This window comes from Dromiciops gliroides, chromosome 3 (genome assembly GCF_019393635.1).
Source record: "Dromiciops gliroides isolate mDroGli1 chromosome 3, mDroGli1.pri, whole genome shotgun sequence".
Taxonomy (NCBI): domain Eukaryota; kingdom Metazoa; phylum Chordata; class Mammalia; order Microbiotheria; family Microbiotheriidae; genus Dromiciops; species Dromiciops gliroides.
The window spans coordinates 347,723,753-347,748,197 of record NC_057863.1 but is presented as its reverse complement, the minus strand read 5'-3'; the positions used below and the strand labels follow the sequence as shown (position 1 = coordinate 347,748,197).

At 39.5% G+C, this 24,445-nt stretch overlaps 1 pseudogene; it reads right to left on the bottom strand.

The window, feature by feature from the left end:
• Nucleotides 1-261: 261 nt before the first annotated feature.
• On the bottom strand, nt 262-1,314 carry LOC122747583 (annotated as a pseudogene).
• Nucleotides 1,315-24,445: the final 23,131 nt, after the last annotated feature.

Below are 24,445 nucleotides of genomic sequence, written 5' to 3'. Positions count from 1 at the left end.
TTTCTTCAATAAACTATTTAGGAGCAGCTTTAGTCAAGAATGTGATAAAATAGCCAATCAAAAAGATATCAATGTTGATTTTTTTTAAGCCAACCAATTCACCAATTTTCTTTTTTTTTTTGTTTTGCTTTGTTGTTTTTTTTTTCATCAATTTTCTTTAAAAAAAAAAAAAGACCACAAAGCATCTGCAAGGGATATTTTCTCCGTGTTTATTTGTGACAGGGTTTTTCCCATCTTCACATAATTGGTGGAAATCCAACTTCATAGGATTTGTAAACCCTGGACAGAAGACTCAATAGTCTTGAAACCCCAAGATGTCATTGCTTCATGAATGTCAGTGGTACAAAATTTATGGTAGTCTTGTTTGTCCACTTCCCAAATAGATACTTTGGGGTAGTTGGTCTAGAGCAGTGTTGCAGTATTCAGTTGTGGCCCTCTCATTCACACTGAAGAAGTGTTCTATGGAAGAGAGATGTTGCACTTGGATGCTCCATTTTGGATACAAAGGTCAAGGAGCCACAATCATCATTAAACAACATGGAGCAGCAGGCAAGGCCAGCAGCCACTATGCTATGCTCAGAGACAAACAACCAGAGTGAGAGGAGCTCTGTCTTCAGTCGTGAAAGCATCAGCAACTGATAAATCTGACTCAAGCCAGACTGTTTCCTACTGACAGAGAGACTGATCTCATGGACATGACCGCCATGTCCAGTACTCCCTAACTCTGACATCAGTGGACCAAAAGGCATGTTGGTACCTCACAGAATACTGGCTAGCTATTCATGTAGGCAGACAACACTCTGCATTTGAAGTCACAAGATCCAGCAGCCAGCACCAACAGCAGCCAATAGAACTAATTGACTTTTTAATGTGTTTGCTCACCCATCAGTCATTTTCAGACGCAAAGTAGCACACAAAAATCAGTCAAGTTCCACTCTCCACAGGAAATTTATACTCTAGGGGAGACTGCTTCAGGAAGGTGGCGGCACAGTTAATCCTCGGGATAACCAGGGTTGGTTTACACATGCCATCTTTGTGACTCCAGCCATAAGCATTACAGGGGAGTCTTGGAAGCCCAGTCAATATCTGTGATGTGTCTATTGTGTTCCTTTACATCATAGGCTTTTATCTATTGGTTTTCATTCTTCTTGTAGACATAAATTAATGATTACTAGAGCTAAGGGCAATCTCTCAAGCATAGCAGGTGATTGACTCGAATAAAAATTGATGTGAGGAGACTATTATTAGCGTTTTCAAAAAGGAAACCGCTTGGATGGGAAGGATGCAAATGAATCCCGGGAGCAGAGAATTCATTGACTCTGATCAGTCAACAAAAGTAGGTGGGTAGCTGGAGGAAGGTGGAATCAATTAATTATTTTGTAAATATAACTTTTATTTGTATTTCCTTTTTAAAAAATAAGTTCAGAATTAATTACTCTCTAATTGTTTTATGTGTATTTGTCTTAGCTTCCCTGCTAGATTGTGAATGCCTTGAGGATAGAAAGCAATTCTATATGATCTCCTAGGGAGATCATACAGCAGTGGGGGAAGGGTGGTGGGATCCTGCCTCTGTGTGTGAGCTTGGACCAATCACTTAAACTCTTTTGACTTGGGTTTCCTCATCTCTAAAATGAAGAGCTGAGTCCCTTCCAGCTCTAAATCTATGAAAGTATGAACACCTTTAAAAAAAAAGAAGAAGAAAGTGTGAACACCTGGCTTTTAGTCTTGACTCTGCCACATAAGGCAAGGCACCCAACCCTGTGTCTCTCTGAGGCAGGTAGGTGGTACAGTGGATAAATCACTGGGCCTGGAGTTAAGAAGCTCTGCTTTCAATTCCAGTCTCAGACATTTACTGGCTGTGTGATCCCAGGTAAGTCATTGCATTTCTGTTTGCCTCAGTTTCTTCAACTGTAAAATGGGAATAATAATAGCATCTCTCTCTCTCAGAATTGTGAAGAATGAATGGTAAAGGCCTTAAGCACAGTGTCTGTCACATAGTAGATGTAATCTAAATTCTTATTCTGTCCCTTTTTGCCTCAGTTTGGTCATCTTTCACATAGAGGTACTAAGGCACAGTATGTATACACACACACACACACACACACACACACACATATATATATATGGGTTATAATAAGGAGAGTTATGTGGCAGTGGATAGAGTGCCAAGCCTGAAATCAGAAAGACTCATTTTGGGGCAGCTAGGTGGTGCAGTGGATAGAGCACCGGCCCTGGATTCAGGAGGACCTGAGTTTAAATCCAGCCTCAGACACTTGACACTAGCTGTGTGACCCTGGGCAAGTCACTTAACCCCAATTGCCTCGCCAAAAAAAAAAAAAAGAAAGAAAGACATCTTCCTGAGTTCAAATTTGGCCTCAGACACTTACTAGCTGTGTGACCCTGAGCAAGACACTTAACCCTGTTGGTTTCAGTTTCTTCATCTGTAAAATGAGCTGGAGAAGAAAATGACAAATCACTCCAGTATCTTTCCCAAGAAAACCTCAGATGGGGTCATAAAGAGTCAGACACAACTGAAATGAGTGAACGACAACAACAACACATAAGAGTAATAGGCAATACAGAGACACTTATTTATTTAGACCAGACCTATGATTTTATCAGGTGAGGAAATTCTCCTTTAACAATACCAACCTCCAACTTATAGTAATAATGTTTCTCTACAAATTATAGTAATAATAAAAAATGTTTATATAGCACCTACTATATGCTATGTAAGTGTTAAGTACTTTTTTTTAGTGAGGCAATTTGGGTTAAGTGACTTGCCCAGGGTCACACAGCTAGTAAGCGTTAAGTGTCTGAGGCCAAATTTGAACTCAGGTCCTCCTGACTCCAAGGCCAGTGCTCTATCCACTGTGCCACCTAGCTGCCCCAAGTACTTTTTAAAAAAAAAAATAACAGGGGGCAGCTAGGTGGCGCAATGGATAAAGCACTGGCCTTGGAGTCAGGAGGACCTGAGTTCAAATCCAGTATCAGACACTTGACACTTACTAGCTGTGTGACCTTGGGCAAGTCATTTAACCCTCATTGCCCCACAAAAAAAAAAATAACAAATATTATTTCACTTGATCCCTACAACAACCCTGCAAGGTAGGTGCTATTATTATCCCCATTTTAGAGATGAGGAAACTGAGGCAAACAGAGTTTTGACTTGCCTGAGATCACACAACTAGTGAGTATTTGAGGTCAAATTTGAATTCAGGTCTTTCTAATTCTAGGCCCAACTCTCTATCTACTCTACCAACTAGCTGCCTCACAGCACTCTGAGCCCTCCATCTCCTGCAATGTACAATGTTTCCCCTAAGAAAAGGCTATTAGAGTCCAGGCTGGGCATCCTCCATCTGCACAGGGAGTCTACTACTACCTGCTAGCAGCTCATAACCATCCTCGCCATCACCTTGGATACATGTAGTTACCAAATGGCCTGCCCAGGATCATACAACCAGAAGGAAGACTTGAACCCAGGTCTCCCTGTCTATGAAGGCAGCGTACAATCCATTATTCTATGCTTCCTCTTCAATCATAATGATATGTTGTGATATGCACAATTTTATTATTTAGTTGTTTTTCAGTCACATCCAATTCTCTGTGACTCCATTTAGGGTTTTCTCTGCTGAGATACTGGAGGGGTTTGCCATTTCCTTCTCTGACTCATTTTACAGATGAGGAAACTGAGGCCAACAGGGTTAAGTGACTTGACCAGGGTCGCCCAGCTAGGAAATGTCTGAGGCCAGATTTGAACTCAGGAAATGAGTCTTCCTGACTCCATGCCTGGCACTCTATCCACCGTACCACCTAGCTGCCCGATATTTAAAATACCTTTGAACATATGTATGTATGTGAGATGCTACCAGGGCTACGCTGTTTCATCACCTAAGTCTATTTGATCACCCTCTACCATCTGGGTCCAACCAGCCTTTCCAACCTCATCTCACCCTCATGTACTCTATGGTTCAGTCAAACTATTCTATTCACCACTGCCTAAAAGACATTTGGTGGGTTGTTTGGTTTTTGCTTTTTACCTCCATGTCTTTCTTTCCTTCAAGCTGTTCTCTACACTTGGAATAACTTTTCTCTTACTCCTGGTTCCACCTGTTGAAATCCTACCCATCCTTTCAAACCTTGCTCAGTTCTCATTTTCTCCATGTAGCTTTCCTTCAGTATTCTTCCCAACCTTCCCTAGTCTTTCTATGAAGTTTTATAGAATTGTCCTTCTATCTCTCTTCTGGATTTAGCATTGCCTTTTTTTCCCATATGATAATTCTATACCAATGGAATGGATTATTTCATACTGGTGTTTATATCCTTCAGGCCCTAGAACAGTACCTGGTACATCACAGCTGACTGAAAGATGCTTGTTGAATGAATTAAGAAGAGGCTGAAACATAAACAGATACTGATTTCCAATCAGCTGAACCTACCTGAACACCTTGCAAACAGATCCTAGGCTTTTCTAAACTAAACAAAATCCAGAGGGTTTTGTTTTTTATATCAGAGAATACAATCTAAACATACATATCTAGAATATAATCTAGATGCCCACCTACTCAGTCTTCCCTCCCTACACTGATTTGGGGGAAGAGATAGAATGGAAATAGAATGAGGTCAAGCAATAGCACTTTTCTGTTTTCTCCAGGGTCATGTTCCTAACCAAAGTTACACACGGTTGGTTTGATGCAGAATGAAATGAAGGTTCCCTAAACCATGAAGGAACAGAAACTTCCATTCTGAATTTCCTCATTCTTGAGTATGGAAAATTTCCTCTGGCACTACCCAACCTGAGGTACTGGGAAGGCCCGAATTTTCACAGATATAAGCCTAGTGCTTTGTGGGGCTGTTTCCCCAAAGATAATAAATATTAATCCAGAGAGGAGGATCATATATTGTAAACTCCTTAAGGGAAAAAGCTCATCCTTTAAACATTTTTATTGTTATTCTTTTTTTTAAATCATAAAAGCATTTTATTATTTTCCCGTAACATGTAAAAATAAGATTTTTACTTCCAAATTTTTCTCCCTCTCTCCCTTCCTCCCCCCTCCCAAAACAGAAAGCAATCTGATATAGGTTATATATGTACAATCACATTAAACATATTTCTGCATTAGTCATGCCTTTAAACATTTTTATACCTGCACACACCTTCCCTACCCCACATGCCATCAAGTAACTTGAACACAGTAGGTTTTTTAGAAAGATGCTTGTGGAATTGAATCTCCTGGACTTTGAAATTCAATTTTGGGGTAAAGTAATAGGGGATTTCTGCCCAGCCCTGAGTAACTAATGCCAGCTGCCTCCTCAAAAGAATCCTGGAGAGGGGGAGTAGAAAGTTCCCAGCCAAAAAGGCTTGCCCTGAATCACTTCCCCTGAAATGATAGTGTCTCTACCTTCATTCTCAGTTATTTGATACCTTGTTTGGCAGCTATTTTTTTTCCAAATGGCAGATCTGAACTACAGAAATAATTCACCCTATGGAAAAAGGCAATGTAGTCCAGTGGAAAGATCAGTGGTTTTGATTGGAACCAGCTTTTATGTCCTGATTCTACCACTTTTGGGGTGACTTTACATTGTCATTTCATTTTACTATGTCTTAGTTTCTTCATCTGTCAAATGGAAATAATAAGTCTTGGTTACCTTGTAAGATTATTGTGAAGACCTAATGAAATAGTGGTTATGAAAATGCTTTGAGAAGTATAAATAGAATACAAAAGTAAGGGTTTGTTGTTGTTTTTTAAAGGGACCCTTTCAAAAACATCCTCTCTACCTCCCAACAAGCTATGGTTTAATTATGACTCCATCTCAAGGCTTAAATTAGCAGACAGAAATGGTGGGGGGGTGCAATTGTTAAGGTACCGCCTCACTGGGAAACCCAAAAATATTCCTTTTGTGGGTTTTTCTTTTGTGCTTTCTTCAATGTCTCAACTTTCACAATACCTTTGTTTGTTAATTATTTCTTAAGTGATGACATCTGCTTCTCTGCAGTTGGCCACACAAAGAATATGTCATTGTCCTTTGCGGAACAAGTATTTGTTTAATTAAATGTTCTCAGGCTTTCCCCTGAGGTTTTCAGATTCAGCTGGGTCTAACTGACAAACAGGCTAAGCTCTCAATGGTTGGGAAGATGCCAACACTGAAATCAGGCAGGTCGCTTCAGCAGGAAGCTCCTTGTCTCTGAGTTGCCTGTGAGGCCTCTTCCAGCCAGGACCCGATGGGAAAGCAGCAAGTTCCACCTTTGACAAAGACCCCTTGGGGCAATAGAGCCTCTGCCCAGGCTGTTGCTGTGCCTGTGTAACTGCATTTCAGTCAACTTCCTTCCTGTTGTCCTTGTGCCCTGAGATGGAGGTGTTAGTGTGGGTGAAATTGAATTAATAAGTGAAGGCCGATGATAAAGACTGCCTACCACACAAGTGGGAGTCCAAAGACAATGAATTTTCATTTTTCAGAGACATCATCTACCCATAAAGCACACCCTCCTACGGGCCCTTGGTACTGGGCCCAAATTCATAGCCTTCCTTATTTCTTCAGCAAAAAGCTGGCAACATTTTCATTCATGTTTCTCACATCGGCTTTTTGGAAGGAACACTTAAGGTGCACTTGTTGTGAGGTACAGCAGGTATAGAATATTCCAGCTGAAAGCCCTAGGCTGTGACTAGCCATGCCTGACCAGGTGGGTACCTTTCTCCAGACACCCAGGAAATACACAATACAGGAAAACAAGCCAACCACTCATAGTGGCCTGAAATACATGCTTACCTCAGACAGCCTGGCCACTACAAGTGTTCTTTCAGCTCTCACCCCAAATTTCAATTGTTTAACTACATCGCTGACTTATCAGAACCTGGACAAACCATTTCTCATTATGAAAATAAGAACACCTACATATTACTGACTAGGAAAAACCTTCCCTTTATTTTCTATCCATTGATATTCTGCCCATATTCTGTCTGTGCTATTCATTTGACAAGTAATCAACACATGCAACATGGACACTTGCGCCCTTCTCTCTCAGAGTCAGGCCTTTCAAGGCTCCAAAGAGGTTTTGGATGAGTCTCTTTCCTAGACTAAGGCAGCTAGAGGCACAGTGGATAGAGTGCAGGCCCTGGAGTCATCCTGAAGACTCATCTTCCTGAGTTCAAATCTGGCCTCAGACATTTACTAGCTATGTGACCTGGGCAAGTCACTTAACCCTGTTTGCCTCAGTTTCCTCATCTGTTAAATGAGCTGAAGAAAGAAATGGCAAACCACTATAGTATCTTTGCCAAAAAAAACCCAAATGGGGTCATGAAGAGTTGAACGTGACTGAAACGACTAAACAACAACAAAGATGACTTCTTGATCCTTGGGATTTGATATTTGGCTGGGTGAAATACCTAATCAGGATTCCAACACTTGGATTACTCTGATTCATGTTCCCTACACCAATTAGAAACTGTACTCTCAGCACATAAAATAGAAAGGGTCAAAGAAGCAGGCCAACCACTCCCAATTTTTAGGGGTCACAGGAGCCTCACAGAGGAAAAAAAGCACTCAGGCCTTTCTCCTTATAGCAGAGTCTCACCAGAAGCCCTGTGTGAGAGTTACCTGGTTTTCCCAGATACAAATACAGTAGAGAGGTGAGTATCTGAAACTGACTGCTCTTTTTTGATGGCTTCAAAGCTGGTCAGAGAGCCTTTTGTTCATCATGTGGCTAGCTGACCAGAAACAGTTACACAAAGTCCACTCATGTGAGCATGTTCATCATTTCTAGGACTCTGCCCTTACATATGATCTCAGTTCTCTTGGAAGTAGCTTCTGGGTACCCTTTACATGGAGAGACACACTATGTCAGATAATCCAGGCATGCTACAGACCTCTACTACATGTGATGTTGTCATATCATGGTCTTATGTTATTGCTTAACTCATTTTTTCTTTTTTTTTATATTTTATTAAACTTTTCACTTAGGTATTTCTTCTACCCCCAAAATAACATGAAAAGTATATCACTGAGGGAAGGGTCTGGATAATTTTCCTCATCCAGGTGCCTAACATGGTAGCTTATAGATATTAGGAGTTTAATAAATAGCTGTAGAATTAATTAATTAATTAATTAATTAATTAATTAAACATGAGCTGGACCTGTACACACCTGGGTGTATAGATATGATCTTTTTTTTTAAATCAGTCAATTCAATTGCTAGAGGGGCTAAGGAAAAACAGGCTCACTAATTAATTCTTCGTGTGACCTGTGAATTGGTGCAGCCATTCTGTAGAGCAATTTGGAACAATGCCAAAAAGTCACTAAAATTTAGGATTTAGACAAAGCAAGAATGTCCCATCCCCTTCTTTTCCAGATTAAGAAACCAAATCCCAGAGAAGGGAGATGAATTGTCCAAAGTCACAAAGGTCACATACCCTTTGACCCAGCAATACCACTCCGAGGTCTATATCCCAAAGAGATCATAAAAAAGGGAAAAGGACCCACATGTACAAAAATATTTATAACTGCTCTTTTTGTGGTGGCAAAGAATTGGAAACTGAGGGAATACCCATCAACTGGGGAATGACTAAACAAGTTGTGGTATATGAATGTAATGGAATACTACTGTGCTGTAAAAAATGATAAGCAGATGGATTTCAGGAAAACCTGGAAAGATTTACATGAATTGATGCTGAGTGAAATGAGCAGAACCAAGAGAACATAATAGACAGTATCAACAACACCGTGTGATGATCAACAGTGATAGACTTAACTCTTCTCAACAATACAATGATCCAAGACAATGCCAAAAGACTAATGGTGGAAAATGCTATCTACATTCAGAAAAAGAACTACGGAGTATGAATGCAGATTGAAGCATACTATTTTCACTTTTGTTGTTGTTTTTTGTTGTTTATTCTCTTGAGGTTTTTTTCCCCTTTTGTTCTGATTCTTCTCTTACAACATGATGACTAATGTGGGAAAATGTGTAACATGATTGTTTGCTGGCTTTGGAAGAGGTATGGGAAGGTAGAGTAAAAATTTGGAACTCAAAAAAAATATATATTTACATGTAATTGGAAAAAAAACTTTAAAAAGAAAAGAAAAGAAAAATAAAACAAAGCAAAAAATAAAGTCACACAGGTCCTAAGTAGGAAAGCCAAAATTCAAACACAATTCTTCTGACTCCAAATCTAGGGCTCTTTCCACTCTCCCACAATGCCTTAAATTTAATTTTTAAAAAATTTCTTTTTTGCTCGGGGCAATGAAGGTTAAGTGACTTGCCCAAGGTCACACAATGAATAAGTGTCAAGTGTCTGAGGTTGGATTTGAACTCAGGTCCTCCTGAATCCAGGGCTGGTGCTTTATCTACTGCGCCACCTAGCTGCCCCACTTAAAGTTATTTTATTTTATTTTATTTGCGGGGCAATGGGGGTTAAGTGACTTGCCCAGGGTCACACAGCTAGTAAGTGTCAAGTGTCTGAGGCCAGATTTGAACTCAGGTACTCCTGAATCCAGGACCGGTGCTTTATCCACTGTGCCACCTAGCCGCCCCCCTAAAAGTTATTTTAAAGAAGCACATATGCCAAGGGTATATTAGACCTCGTTTGGTACCAGAAAAAAAAAATGACCAAAAAAAAAATCAATTACTGACTGATATTATCTACTTTCCCATCTATACTATCTTTATTTCTTTTTTGTGAGGCAATTGGGGTTAAGTGACTTGCCCAGGGTCACACAGCCAGTAAGTGTTAGGTGTCTGAGGTCAGATTTGAACTCAGGTCCTGCTGACTCCAGGGCCGGTGCTGTATCCACTGCACCATCTAGCTGCCCCCCTATCTATACTATCTTAAATATTATTTGGAGGGTGATATGGAATGGGGGTGGATCTTTTTTACCATGATTTGAGTGCTCAATGTCAAGTACCTCAGAACCCTCATTGGAACAAGCTCACTTCTCATTGTAATATTCATTCTCTCACTACTTGTTAACCATTCAGAGTCAATTACCACCTTTAGGTGCACCCTCTATTCTTTTTTTTTTTTTTAAGTGAGGCAATTGGGGTTAATTCACTTGCCCAGGGTCACATAGCTAGTAAGTGTTAAGTGTCTGAGGTCGGATTTGAACTCAGGTACTCCTGACTCCAGGGCCGGTGCTCTATCCACTGCGCCACCTAGCTGCCCCAGTGCACCCTCTATTCAAAAAACTTTATAAATATTAAAGGTTTGACAGGCTTGACCTCTTTGCTTAACCGAGGGGACAATGAGTCTGTTTTGTTGATTGCTTTCTAGACAGTCAATAAAATTGATTTTAATTTACCCAGAAATGCCATCTCTCAGAAATTTTCAATCATCACACACATTTTTTAATCACAAAAGTATATTATTATTTTCTAGATACATGTAGAGATAGTTTTCAACATTTGTTTTTATAAGATTTCTAGTTCCAAATTTTTTCTCTTTCCCCTCCCCAAGATAGCAAGCAACCTGATATATGCTATATATGTACAATCACATTAAACATATTTCTGCATTAGTCATCATGTTGCATCACATACATTTTTATCATTTCACTACTAACTGAAAGATATAGAGAATATAACATACCATTGAGCTTATTATTTGTTAGTAAGGAAAAAGAATTCAAGTCAATGGGAAAAAATGTCACCTTTAAAACTCTTTTAAACAATGAATCCCTCTGCCATAGGTTGAGATCATTGAAGAGTCCCTGGAATACATATCAAGAGAAATAACTGGGGCAGCTAGGTGGCGCAGTGGATAAAGCACTGGCCCTGGATTCAGGAGTACCTGAGTTCAAAATCCGGCCTCAGACACTTGACACTTACTAGCTGTGTGACCCTGGGCAAGTCACTTAACCCCCATTGCCCCGCAAAAAAAAAAAAAAAAAAAGAGAGAGAGAGAAATAACTATGTTCAGTGAAACAAAGTACAGGGAGAAGTGTGTGCTCAACACAAGTATTTATCACTGTGATGGAGAAGATCCAGCATAGAATCTGGTCAAAGAGGGATTTCCCTTTAGAGGGTGAAGTACTTCAGATGTTACTCTATGAGGATGACTGTGATGATCGAATCAAGCCCCAAGACATTGAAGAGACTCCTGGAAAAGATCTGTAATCAGTAAAAGAGCTGTAGGTAACCAGAAACAAACAGCAACAACAAAACCCTTACTTTAAAAAAAATTCTATTAACTTGAGAATGAGTATAGACAATTATTTGAAATTGGCAACAATTGAATTTAACTGTATTTTTCCTTGTCTAATGCAGTCTTTATGAGTTTTGAGGATCCCCATGCCAACTCTCACTCTGAGTCAGAACCCTGTCCCTCCCCCTCCCCACCCCGAGATAAGATGACTTCTCCCTTCCAGGGTTCTAGGGACATCCCTGAGGTGCTGGTGTTTCTTTCTCTAATGATTTTTAGCTCAAGTTTCCATTCCAGATTCTCCCAAGTGTTAATTAAACACCAATGATTAGTAATAATAATACATGTTCTTTTTCTTTTTCTTTTTTTTTTTTCTGGGCAATGGGGGTTAAGTGACTTGCCCAGGGTCACACAGCTAGTAAGTCAAGTGTCTGAGGCCGGATTTGAACTCAGGTACTCCTGAATCCAAGGCCAGTGCTTTGGTAGCTAGATGGCGCAATGGATAAAGCACAGGCCCTGGATTTAGGAGGACCTGAGTTCAAATTCGACCTTAGATACTTGACACTTACTAGCTTTGTGACCCTGGGCAAGTCACTTAACCCTCATTGCCCTGCCCCCCAAATAATTAAATTTTAAATTAAAAAAAATAATAATACATGTTAATATAGTACTTATTCTGGGCTAGATACTACACTAAGCACTTTACAACTTTTATCTCATTAGATCCTCACAGCAATTCTGCAAGGGAGGTGCTATTATTATCCCTATTTTACTGAGAAAACTGAGGCAAACAGGAGTTATTTAATCTTATTTACATAGGATCACACAGCTAGTAAGTATCTGAGGCTGGATATGAACTCAGGTTCTCCTGACTCCAGGCCCAACACTCTGTCCATTGCACCACCCAGCTGTCCATAGTGGTCATTAGTAATGACTAGTGTTGACCAAATAACATCAGGCAGCTAGGCTGTGCTGTGGATAGAGCACTGGCCCTGGAGTTGGGAGGACCTGAGTTCTCATCTCATCTCAGACACTTACTAGGTGTGTAACCCTGAGCAAGTTACATAACCACAATTGCCTTAAAAACATCCTGGGCCATTTCTAGCCATCCTGACATATATCTTGCCACTGGACCCAGATGGCTCTGGAGGAGAGAGTGAGGTTGGTGGCCCTGCACAGCCTTCTCTCGCTTAAATCCAATTCAGTTGAAATCATCACATCATCCTGATGTCATGGTCCTCTTCAGGAATAAAAGACCAACAACAACCAAATAATATCAATTAGTTCCTTTGTTGTTCAGTCTTTGATTTTTGGTCACGTCCAACTCTTCATGATCCCATCTGGTGTTTTATTGGCAAAGATATCGGAGCGGTTTGCCATTTCTTTCTCCAGCTCGTTTGACATATGAAGAAACTGAGGCAAACAGGATGAAGTGACTTACCCAGAATCTCACAACTAGTAAGTGTCTGAAGCCAGATTTGAACTCATGAATATATCTTCCTGGCTTTAGATCCAGTGCTGTATCCACTGTACCACCCAGATGCCCTCATAAAGGGATGTCTACTATGAAAATAAGACAAGAACAGAAGTTCCAAAACATTGCACCCCAGAACCATGGTGAACATTTACCCTTATACCACCTCAATTCCCAAGGAGGGAATTTAGTACCACTTGCATGAGTATATATCCCATCAAATTCACTTCTGAATGTGGCAGACAATGCATGATCACTTGCTTTCCCTTAGCTACCTTTGATCTGTGCTGGATCAAACAAGCAGCTCATAAGTTATTTCCTCACAGCTGGTCACAAAATCTGGCATAGCTTCCATGTCTTGGACCTCTTGTGGTTCACCATTCTGACCTTTTTAAGCTCATAAGGTCACAGCTCTCTCCAATACTCCTTCACCTAAAAGCAGAATAGATATAATAAAAATGTAATGGATACAGAAGAGAACAGATTCATGTACTCATGGGTCACTTGGTTTCGACCTCAGTGGAAAGATAATAAAAGACCTAAGGCTTCTTTCTCTAACAAAGGAGTACAGCAGTCTTTGTCTCATTGTTTGAACACAGCCAGGCAGGAAAGTAGAAGATACAGAGACTCACTTTGGCTGGTGAGTGCCTTTTGCATGTATCCCAATTCTGTCTAAGCAACTTTTCAAAAGTCAGACTCTAAAAAAAAAAAAAATTAAATAAAAAAATTTTTTTTAATATTTTAAAAATTTAAAAAAAAGGGGCAGTTAGGTGGCGCAGTGGATAGAACACCGGCCCTGGAATCAGAAGTACCTGAGTTCAAATCCAGCCTCAGACACTTAACACACACTTACTAGCTGTGTGACCCTGGGCAAGTCACTTAACCCCAATTGCCTCATAAAAAAAAAAGTCAGACTCTTTAACACATGGTTAGTAGATTGGAACCAGTTGCAGATTACATGTACAAGGACTTCCCATTACATACCATCATTCCTTTCTGAAAGCAAGCTCCTGGACTGTTCCAAAGCATATGCTGTGTATGTTCTGAGAATGGAGTTCCATTGACCAGACCCCTATGTTACACTAATTTCTTTTAAAAATGAAACAATATCCCTCCCATAAAGGATAAATATATTACTAGTTTAAATAGAAAATCAACTGGAAGAAATAAAAATAGTATGTGTTAGCTACAGAAAGCATGCAACATAAGTTGAAATGACATCATGAACGTGAATGTGCAGAATGCTTTGGAACTACAAGAAAATATTTACAGGGGCAATGATGTGCTTTTAATAAACAAAAGCAAGCAAACTTGTTCAAAAACCATGTCTACTTGTATATCTGACCTGGGCAAGTCACATTAACTTCCTTTTTTTCCAGTTGTGAAATAAGGAAGTTAGATTAGAGCAGGGCTTCTTAAACTTTTTCCACTTGCGACCCCTTTTTGCCTTAGAAATTTTTATACAACCCTGGGTATAGAGGTATATAAAATAGGTATACATATCCTTTTTCTATTGGCAATTTTTTTTTGCAACCCCCACATTCAGTTACACAAGCCCATATGGGGTCTCAACCCACAGCTTATGAAATTTTGGATTAGAAGATCTGAAAGGTTGTCTAATCTATACTGATAATCCTATATCAATATATTGGTACCTCTTCACCTATAAGTAAGATGAAAACAATGTTTGATAAATCAGTTTCCAATGAGAAATCATCTCAGAAGGGTTCCACTTGCAAGTAACACAGTGAGAGGGATTGTCTATACGTCAAAAGACCTTTTCCATCAGGAAACTTAGAAACTAAAATCTTTCCAGCTTGCAAATGGATGCAGCAACATATTATTAAATGTGTTCGTTTGCTTCCATTATATATGATATGCTGTTGAAATTGTCAGGGAAAATCTGCTACTGTGGAAACCTATGGATAGGAAGGTCATGACAAAAGCATTTTTTTTTACATAATCGAAGAATGTTTTTTTTGTTCGTTTGGTGTTTTTTTGTTTTTGTGGGGCAATGGGGGTTAAGTGACTTGCCCAGGGTCACACAGTTAGTAAGTGCCAAGTGTCTGAGGCTGGATTTGAACTCAGGTACTCCTGAATCCAGGGTCAGTGCTTAATCCACTGTGCCACCTAGCTGCCCCCCGAAGAATGCTTAAATCAAAATGATAAAATGTGAGAGAATTATATGGGACTTCACACTGATATGATGGGAAAACCCACAGGCACCTGGTAAAAATGTGGCCCCACATGAATTTAGGATACATGTACACTTTATAGATGATCACTAGTATTAAGAAACATGAATAAGTAATTACTACATACAGTTTTCCAATTTGTTACAAAAGTAATCAATTTTATTTTTTTGTTTGTTTGGTTTGGTTTTTTGTGTTTTTTTTTAGTGAGGCAATTGGGGTTAAGTGACTTGCCCAGGGTCACATAGCTAGTCAATTTTATTTTTTAAAACATCCATTAAAAGGAAAGATCTTTGCAAAATGGTATAAAGATATAGGGGGAGAACATAGGCCATTTCATTAATATTGTAAAATACACTTGACTTTCTCAAAACAAAACACTTTGAAGATTCCTAAGCTAGAGAGAGACAGACAGAGAGTGAGAGAGAGAGAGAGACAGAAAGAGACAGACATAGAGATAGGGACAGAGAGACAGAGACAGAAACAGAGACAGAGACAGAGAGAAAGCGAGGGAGAATTTGGAAAAACAAACCATACTCTCTCATTTTTCCAAATGAAGTGGTACCCAACCCATTTCCTTTTCTTTAATTTTTTTTCACATAAAATTCACTTTTAGGTTTATTTTGCTTTTAATGTCCCAATGTTAAGATGACTAGGAGTCCTGGTGAAGTGGGGTGAATCCCAAATATTGACAATTGCATGTCTGGAATGTGGAGAGTAAAACTATATATGAGGGGCAGCTAGGTGGTGCCGTGGATAGAGCACTGGCCCTGGAGTCAGGAGGACCTGAGTTCAAATCTGGCTTCACACACTTACCACTTACTGGCTGTGTGACCCTAGGCAAGTCACTTAACCCCAATTGCCTCACCAAAAAAAAAAAAAAGACCAACTATATGTGGTCATCTTATTTCTGTCCCAAATTTAGGAAAAATTAGCTGGGATTTTAAATATATTTGTTACTTATAAATTAGAAGCTTTAGCACCAGTTTTGGGCATTAAGCATTTATTAAATCATAGCAAATATTAGTAAAGAAAGAACACTTGACTCAGAAAGTTAAGAAGCCTATCTACCCTAGAGGAGAAATAAGAGCTCAGCCTGGCCGGCTTCTTCCTCCAAGTCCTCCTCCATGAGCATGTGCGAGACCCTAACTGAGTGTGGAAGCTTCCTCTGGGTCCAGAGGAGAGGCAGCCCTTCCACACTGCTCAAAGCTAATTGGCTAGCATCACCCAAATCCAGGCTTTCAGGTAGGTGTGGTTTCAATCAAGTCAACTTTAAGTGAGTTAATCAGCAAAGTCAATCCAATCAATTGCAATACTATCTTCTTGAGTGGGGCCTCTGGGGGTCCCCAAACCCATTATTTTCTCACAGGAACATATTATTCTAGGCAATGTTCAGTACAACACGGAATTTCTCTAGATTTTATATAAACCGTGAAGTGCTTTGTAATCTCCTCATAGAAATGTTGTGAGGAAATCATTTTGTAAAACTTAAAGTGCTATATCAATGTGAGCTATTGTTGTGAGCAATAGGAATGGGACTGGACCAAAATGATTCACCACAAGTGAATATAAAAAAAGCAAGGGTTGTAGTCATGTAAGGGGCTAAAATTCTGGTTAGTCTGTCTAAAACATCTAATGAGTGGTCTCCAATAAATTATAAGCTTTAGCAAGAGTTAGACTTTTAAGTATTTATTAAGGAGAATAAGAATTTGGTGGAAAGAGAAAGGCCTAGATTCATCTATCTATCAAAGGGAAAGTGTTTCTTTAGCTCCGCTCTCCACCAGAGTCCTCAGGAAAGAGATTGAGAGCACCAGCCTCGCCCCCTCTTCCTCCCACAAGCAAACATAACTTTGCCAAAGAAAAGCCACATGTCTTGCCCTCAGGTGCTTTCCTACAGTAAGTCTCCAGCAGGTGGCGTCATTCCAATCGTTACATCATGCTATCAGACAAAACAAACAAAAATTCATAACATAAAAAGAGATAAATATTATCCATCATTGCTCTGATTTTTTCTCTTATAACATGACTAATGCAGAAATAGGATTAATGTTATTATGTGTGTGTGTACATATATATGTATATATATATGTATATATATATATATATATGTATATATATATATATATATAACCTATATCAGATTACCTGCTGTCTAGGGGAGGAGGGAGGGAGGGAGAAAAATCTGAAATTGTAAAGCTTGTATAAACAAAGGTTGAGAACTATCTTTACATGTAACGGAAAAAAAATAAAATACTTAGTAATTTTTAAAAAAAAGAGATAAATAAACTATATTTTGCTGAAAGGCACCATACATAATAAACCAATATCAATATTAACCTTATATGCTTCAAATGCCTTAATATCTAAACCTATAAAGAAAAATTTAACTGAACCACAAGAAGACATAGACAGTAAGATAATAGTAGCAAGATATTTCAATGTCCCTCCCTGTTTTGGACAAATCTAAAAGAAAAATAAACCAAAAGGAAAATATAGAATTAAATTGCTAAAGAATCTAGAGGTTAAAGACTTAGGTTACCTTCTAAATGTGAATGCTAAATAATATATGCATCTCTCAGCACCACAAGCAACCTTCACAAAAACTGACCCTGTATTAGGATCCACAGATATGCAAACAAGTGTAAAAAGGCAGACATAATAAACAAGATGACTTGTACTCTTTGTTTCTCTGGTGCCCCCAATCTTGTCGAGTCAGCTAGCAAAGCTGCTGAGGAGAAGAGAAAAGAGATCCCTGAAGCCCTGAATCACTTGCCCCATTTATCTATCTTAGTGCTCTGCATATAGCAGGCATCTGATTTGTCCATTCAATTGAGTTGAATCATTACAAAGCAGAAATTGCAGTGAACTGAGTCAAAGGTCAGTTCTCCTTGGCCATGCACTTGAGTCAATGAGCATCTTAAACACTTGACCTTCTTTCAAAGAATAAAAGGTTGGCTTCCACACAAGACTGCTCCCACGCTTCTAGTTTGGAAAAGTGCCCTGACATTTTGATCCTAGTGTTGGACAATGAGCAGAAATCACTTGCCAAGCTCTTGATTTGGGACTCAGCTGGAACTCCTTAGAATCTAGCCTCCTCTTAAATTCTGAGCTGCTGTGCTTCACCTGTCCTGGGATCAGGACAATTGGTTTCAGAGGTGTCGTACACATGACCCACAACACTCCTGAGGGTAACTGGAACCAGATTAAAATGTACTTGAGAAATATTTAACAAAATAAATACGAATAAAATAAAACACAAATAATATTACATTTTAAAACTAAGTCAGTAGGCAGCTCACAGGCATTCTCATGTATAGATGAGTGTTGTTGTTTTGTTATTTTTCAGTTGTATCCTACTCTATAACCCCATTTTGGGATTTTCTTGGCAAAGATACCTCAGTAGTTTGCCATTTCCTTCTCCAGCTATTTTAAAGATGAGGAAACTAAGGAAAACAGGGTTAAGTGACTTGCCCAGGTCACCCAGCTACTAAGGTGGCCAAGGCTGGATTTAAACTCAGGTCCTCCTGAGTCCAAGGCTAGTAATCTGGCCACTACACCACCTAGGTGCCCAGATTAGTAACCTCATTTCTTTTTTTTTCTTCTTTCTTTTCTTTTTTTTTTTTTTTTGTGCAGGGCAAAATATTGCTAAGAATTCAACTAAAAATTAATTGAAACACTAATTTCGGGGGCAGCTAGGTGGCGCAGTGGATAAAGCACCAGCCCTGGATTCAGGAGGACCTGAGTTCAAATCCAGCCTCAAACACTTGATACTTACTAGCTGGGTGACCCTGGGCAAGTCACTTAACCCTCATTGCCCCATCGAGAGAGAGCGAGAGCAAGAGCGAGAGTGAGAACGAATTGCTGGGAAAACTGGAAAGCAGTTTGACAGAAATTAGGTCTAGATCATGACCTTATATCCTGTACCATAGTAAATACCAACTGATTACAGATTTATATATAAAATGTCACATCATAAATAAATTAGAGGGGTAAGAAAGAAAATACTTCTCACAACTATGGATTGAGGAAGAAGTCATGACCAAACAAGGGACTAAAAATATAAGAGAAGATAAAAGGGACAATTTTGATTACATAAAATTGAACAGTTTTTGCACAAAATTAATACAATTAAAATTTGAAGAGTAATAGTTAATTTGGGGGAAAAAAACCTTTGCTGGAGATTTCTGTGCAAAATATCTGAAGAAATGATTCGAATATATAAGAACATATATGTGAGTTATTCTACAAAGGATAAATAACAGGAATGAGCTGTTTTCAATGGAAGAGATTCATGCCATCAGTAACCATATAAAAATGCTCCAAATCACTAGTAATTAGAAAAATTAAAATTCAAGCCACTCTGTGTTTCCACCTCACACCCAGCAGATTGGTAAAGAAGACAAAAAAGAAAAATGATCATTGTTGGAGGGGCTCTGGGAAGACAAACATGTTAATGCATGCTGACATAGGTGTGAATTGGTCTAGCCTTTTTGGAAGGCAATTTGGAACTATAACCAAAAAGTCCCTAAACTGTTCATGTTTTGACCCACAATACCATTACTAGACCTATATGCCAGCAGTCATTTGATATAGTAGATAGAGCACTGGATTTGGGTTCAAAACTTGAATTAAAATCCTGCCTAAGACACACACTAGCTATGTGATACTCAACCTCTCTAAGCTTCATTTTCTTCATCTATAAAATGAGGTAGCAGGTCTTGATTGCTTCCAAGATCCCTTCCAGCTCTGCATATGTGGTCCTATGATTCAAATATAAAAGCAAAAAAAAAAAAAGACCATAGGTACAAAAATATCTATAGCAGCACTCTTTGGGTAGCAAAGAACTGGAAACTAAAGATGTACCCATCACTTGGGCAGTAGTTGAATGAATTATGATACAATACTATAATGGAATATTATGATGCCCTAAGAAATGACAAAAGGGACAGTTTCAAAAAAACCTGGAAAATAGATGAATTGACATAGTGAAATGGGTGGATGGAACCAGAAGAACCCTGTACACAACAGCAACACTTCAAAGGAAAGCAACTTTGAAAGACTTAAGAAGTTTGATCAATAAAATGACAAACCACAATTCCAAAAGAACAAAGATAAAGCCTGCTGACCACGTCTTGACAGATAGGAAATAGTCTCAAAGTACAAAATAAGGCTTGCATTTTCGGACATTTCTAATGTTTTCCTAGAGGAAGACAGTAACCCTTTAAGGAACTGAGAGTACACTTTTTTAGGGCATGTCTATTTCTTTTTTTCTTTCTTTCTTTTTTGGTGAGGCATTTGGGGTTAAGCGACTTGCTAGTAACACTTGCTGGTAAGTGTTAAGTGTCTGAGGCCAAATTTGAACTCAGGTCCTCCTGAATCCAGGGCTGGTGCTCTATCCACTGTGCCACCTAGCTGCCCCAGGGCGTGTCTATTTCTGAGAAAAATAGCATCTGATTCAACTCCACCTAGACAGTTCACTTGTCTGGGGCATAGATCTGCTCAGGTTTCTAAGAGAAACAGTTACTGTGACTCAGAGTTCTGAAGCAGGTGTTACTCATTTTGAATGTGACAAACTTCAGCATGCTGGAGAGATAGGGATACTCATTGGTTCATGATATGGGGGAAAATGTAATCTACCTAATCATAGATAAAAGAAGAAATTTTGGTTATTAACCATAAAGTAAGGTAAACTCATTCACAGAAAGGACCAAGAATCTGAACCCAGTAAAATAAGAGGACACAGAGAGTTGACAGGACAGATTTCAGAACAGCATTAGCTAAGTTGGAAGTTGAAAGGGATTGAAGTTGCTGTTGAAGAGAGTGTCCTCTTGAGAGCAGAAGCAGAGAATCAGAGAAATCATCTAAAGGACCAACTCATTTGGCCCAGACATCACTCTTTAAGTATATGCCTCCTCTCAAACACAATAAATACATTGGTGGGAGAATGTAATGCAGGTTTACTTGTGTATTTCGATGTATTTATTATTTCTTCATTTGCTTTAACATAAGAGTAGCCATGATATTATTTTATATTATTGTTAAATAAGAGATTATATTTAAGATTTCAGTGTCATAGTGAGTGTTCCTGCAAACCTAGACTTTTCCCATCTCAGTATCACTGTTTAGTCACCTATAATCAGGCAAAGAAAATATAAGAGGAAGACAGAAGCCCAGACTCAAACTTGCCTAGCTTAGCCTCAACTCTAGCAGTCATATCAGAAAGGCCACAGGCCCTCCTCTAACTCCCTCAAAGGAAGTCCAGTGTTATAGTAGACAGTGTTATCGCTCCCCACGTGTAATAGCTTGGGGGGCCATCTTCCAGGAGAGTCAGCATGATATGTAACAGAAATGTCATCAAGAGACTTTGGAGCATTAATAGACATTCAGTAACTATCTCCAGGCTGCTAACTACACAGCAGACAGCAGGCTTTTTCATACCTTGCAGTTGCAGAACTTGGGGGAGGTGCCTTCAAAAGGCCATAGTCGGCCTGAGCCTTCCCTCTTTGTGGATCATTGTCCTTGGTTTGACTCCTTCAATGACACTATCCAGTGAGAGACAATGTTGTAAAGGGAGCAGCTTTGGTACCTCTCTCTCCAAGGTCAACATGTGTCCCCATGCATCCAAGCCTTCATTCTTCATCTGCTTTGGCATTATTATTTTGATTTAGGTAAAGTAAATTAAACTGGAGTCTCCAACCTTGTAAGTTAAAAAAAAAAAGTCAAGAGATCAAGCATCCCTGACTCCTGGAAGTCAGAGACCACACTGGGTTCTGCAGACTAGCACTACTGCCTTGAGGAGCAGAAACTTTCAGGATCCAGCACAGAGAAAGCTGAGACAAGGACTTATCCAACAGTTATATCAATTAAGACATATTTAAATGGGAATTTGGTGAGACCAGTGCTATGAAGAAACTGTACTCAGTCTGAGCCTATCCCCAGAGACTGAGGTGGTATGGTGAAGAATATGCTTCAGAGCTGTTGGGGGAAAATGTTTGTACTTTAGTCATGTCTATAGTTTCAAAGTAAATATCTCTTTGGAAAAACTAATTGATATTACTTGGTTGGCTAAATGGTACTAGTCACTGGTGGCTAATGGGAAGGGTAGGGGGATGCAACCTGTAGGGGCTTCAGCTTGTCACGGTAGGGTTTGTGATGGTTTTTAGGTATTCCTCAGTGAAGAATTACACTCTGGCACACAGTCCAATTAGAATTAAAGTGGTCTTTTATTTGGTGCTAGGAAAGTAACCATGTGGGAAGTAAAAGACTTCACCCCTGGGTAGGAGGGCTTAGAAACATTCTCCTCCCAGAACTGAAGGAAGGCAAAAGCTTTTATAGAGGATATATGGGGTGTCCACCTGAAAATAGAAAGTCCCCTTTTAGGGTGGGGTGGGGAAATCTTGGATGCTTGTCATATTCCTGAGATTTGAGGGGGATTTTTTTTTCTTTTGGTGAAGCAATTGGGGTTAAGTGACTTGCCCAGAGTCACACAGCTAGTAAGTATTAAGTGTTTGAGGTCAGATTTGAACTCAGGTCCTCCTGAATCCAGGGCTGGTGCTCTATCCACTGCACCACCTAGCTGCCTCGAGGGGGATTTTTTGAAATGATGATCCTGACCTTTGGGGTTATCTGTTTCCTAGCTCCAGTCAGGTAGTAGCCATGCCTAATTGACACTCTTACAATAGAATTTTTTCTCCCCTTACTTCTTAGCTGTGTCTATCCTGACATGAAGTTGGTCAATCTAAACTTTAACAGTTGCTTAATTCCTCAATATATCTGATCTGTTATCTGGTAATCTTTGATTTTGCTTCTCATAGGAGAAACTTCTTATTTATCCTAAGCCCCATGTCACACACGTTAACAAATATTCAAAATAAGCAACAATGCACCTCCATCATGATAATCTCTCTGAAAGGTAAAGACACTTTATGGGACTGATGAACAAATATTTCAGTTTGATTTCTAGCCAGCACTGTTTGAATGACTCACAAATTTCAGATCTTTTGACTATCTGTACATGGCTCTTTAGTCTCTTCAAATTTAGGATGATCCTGTAAATAATCATCTTTCCACTGTGAAGCAGCATAATTGCAGGAACCAGATCCTGCTCATCAGCTGGAACCAACTGAGAAACTCAGGAATTCTGTAACTCACAAGGTAGCCACAAGAACTAGAAAGGTCAATCTCTGGGGATCATTGGTTAGTGACTATGGATCTGTGTATAGGAAGAGATTAAACACACACACACATACACACACACACACAGAAGAAGAGGATGCCAAGAATTTGAAGTCCAGTCTCAGGCTCACCTAGTCAAACACATGTTCTTGCTTCCATGCATATATATAGCTACTGTTGCAGCTAGAGGAGGGAAAAGCAGAGAAATCACACCCCTACTCCATCACTAGAAGTCTAAAAGAGAACTGGCAGTGCTCCAAAGCAATATGCTCAAGAGAAAGGATAAAACCATTCTTTAGATTTCCTAAGATTATTGAGAGAGACGTTCTCCCTAACTTATTCACAAATCATCTGTAACCAACCCCCAGCTACCCAATCACCCAGGCACAAGAACAACCAATAAGAAACTGTAGCATCATCCCAGACTGGATATCCTTCAACAAGAGATGAGAGTACATGTCCCAGAATATATGCCTAACTGCATGGCAGATACTTTAGTCTAGTAGATCAGAGTGGCCCCTCTACTGACAATCTTCCAAAAGTGCTATCCAAGATCTAACAGGGAAGATCATTATCAACCGGGGAGGCCTAATAGAGGAGATAACATTTGAGTTGAGTCTAAAAAGATAGGCAGGAATTCAAGAGATGAACAGAGGGAGTAGATTTTGTACAGTGAATTGGAGGTTAAAGTAAATGACCCCTAAAGATTCTCTATATCTGTTATTTTTTTCTTAATGTAGCTAGGTGGCACAGTGGATAGAACGTTGGGCCTAGAGTCAGGAAAACCCTTCTTCCTGAGTTCAAATCTGGCCTCAGATACTTACTAGCTGTGTGACTCTGGCCAAGTCACTTAACCCTGTTTGCTTCAGAGTGTCTGTAAAATGAGCTGGAGAAAGAAGTGACAAGCCACTCTAGTATCTTTGCCAAGAAAAACACCAAATGAGTTCACAAAGAATCTGAAAGGACTGAACAACAACACAGGTACTGGACTCATTCTTTCAAACACCACCCCCACACACATATACACATTCACACACACACACACAGCTGGTAGGGTCTCTAGAGTAAGGCTACTTTTTCCTTCAGGATAATACTAGGAACCCAGAATGGTTAGGGTATTATCTACTGGTCCTCTCAAGCCCTCATCTGGTGGTATGTTCCCTCCTCCCAAAAGCAAATATCAGTCAACATCACTCTGATATCAAATGACCACTTGGTCTCTCCTTTATATTAATTAACCAATTAACCTCAATTAGCTTTTACCCTCAAAAAATTACTGTAAAGGTATAGCAATATTACTACTACCATTATCATTACTACCATCCCAATCAGGGCAAAGTCTTGCCTCTATATATTCCCTTAGTCGCTGGAGAAAGTGAGCTCAAAAGTGGTGACTACCAAACATACCTGCCACCCCTCACCAAGGTCACATTCTGAGGGTGTTATAATTTGCTTCCTTGTTTACAAAACGT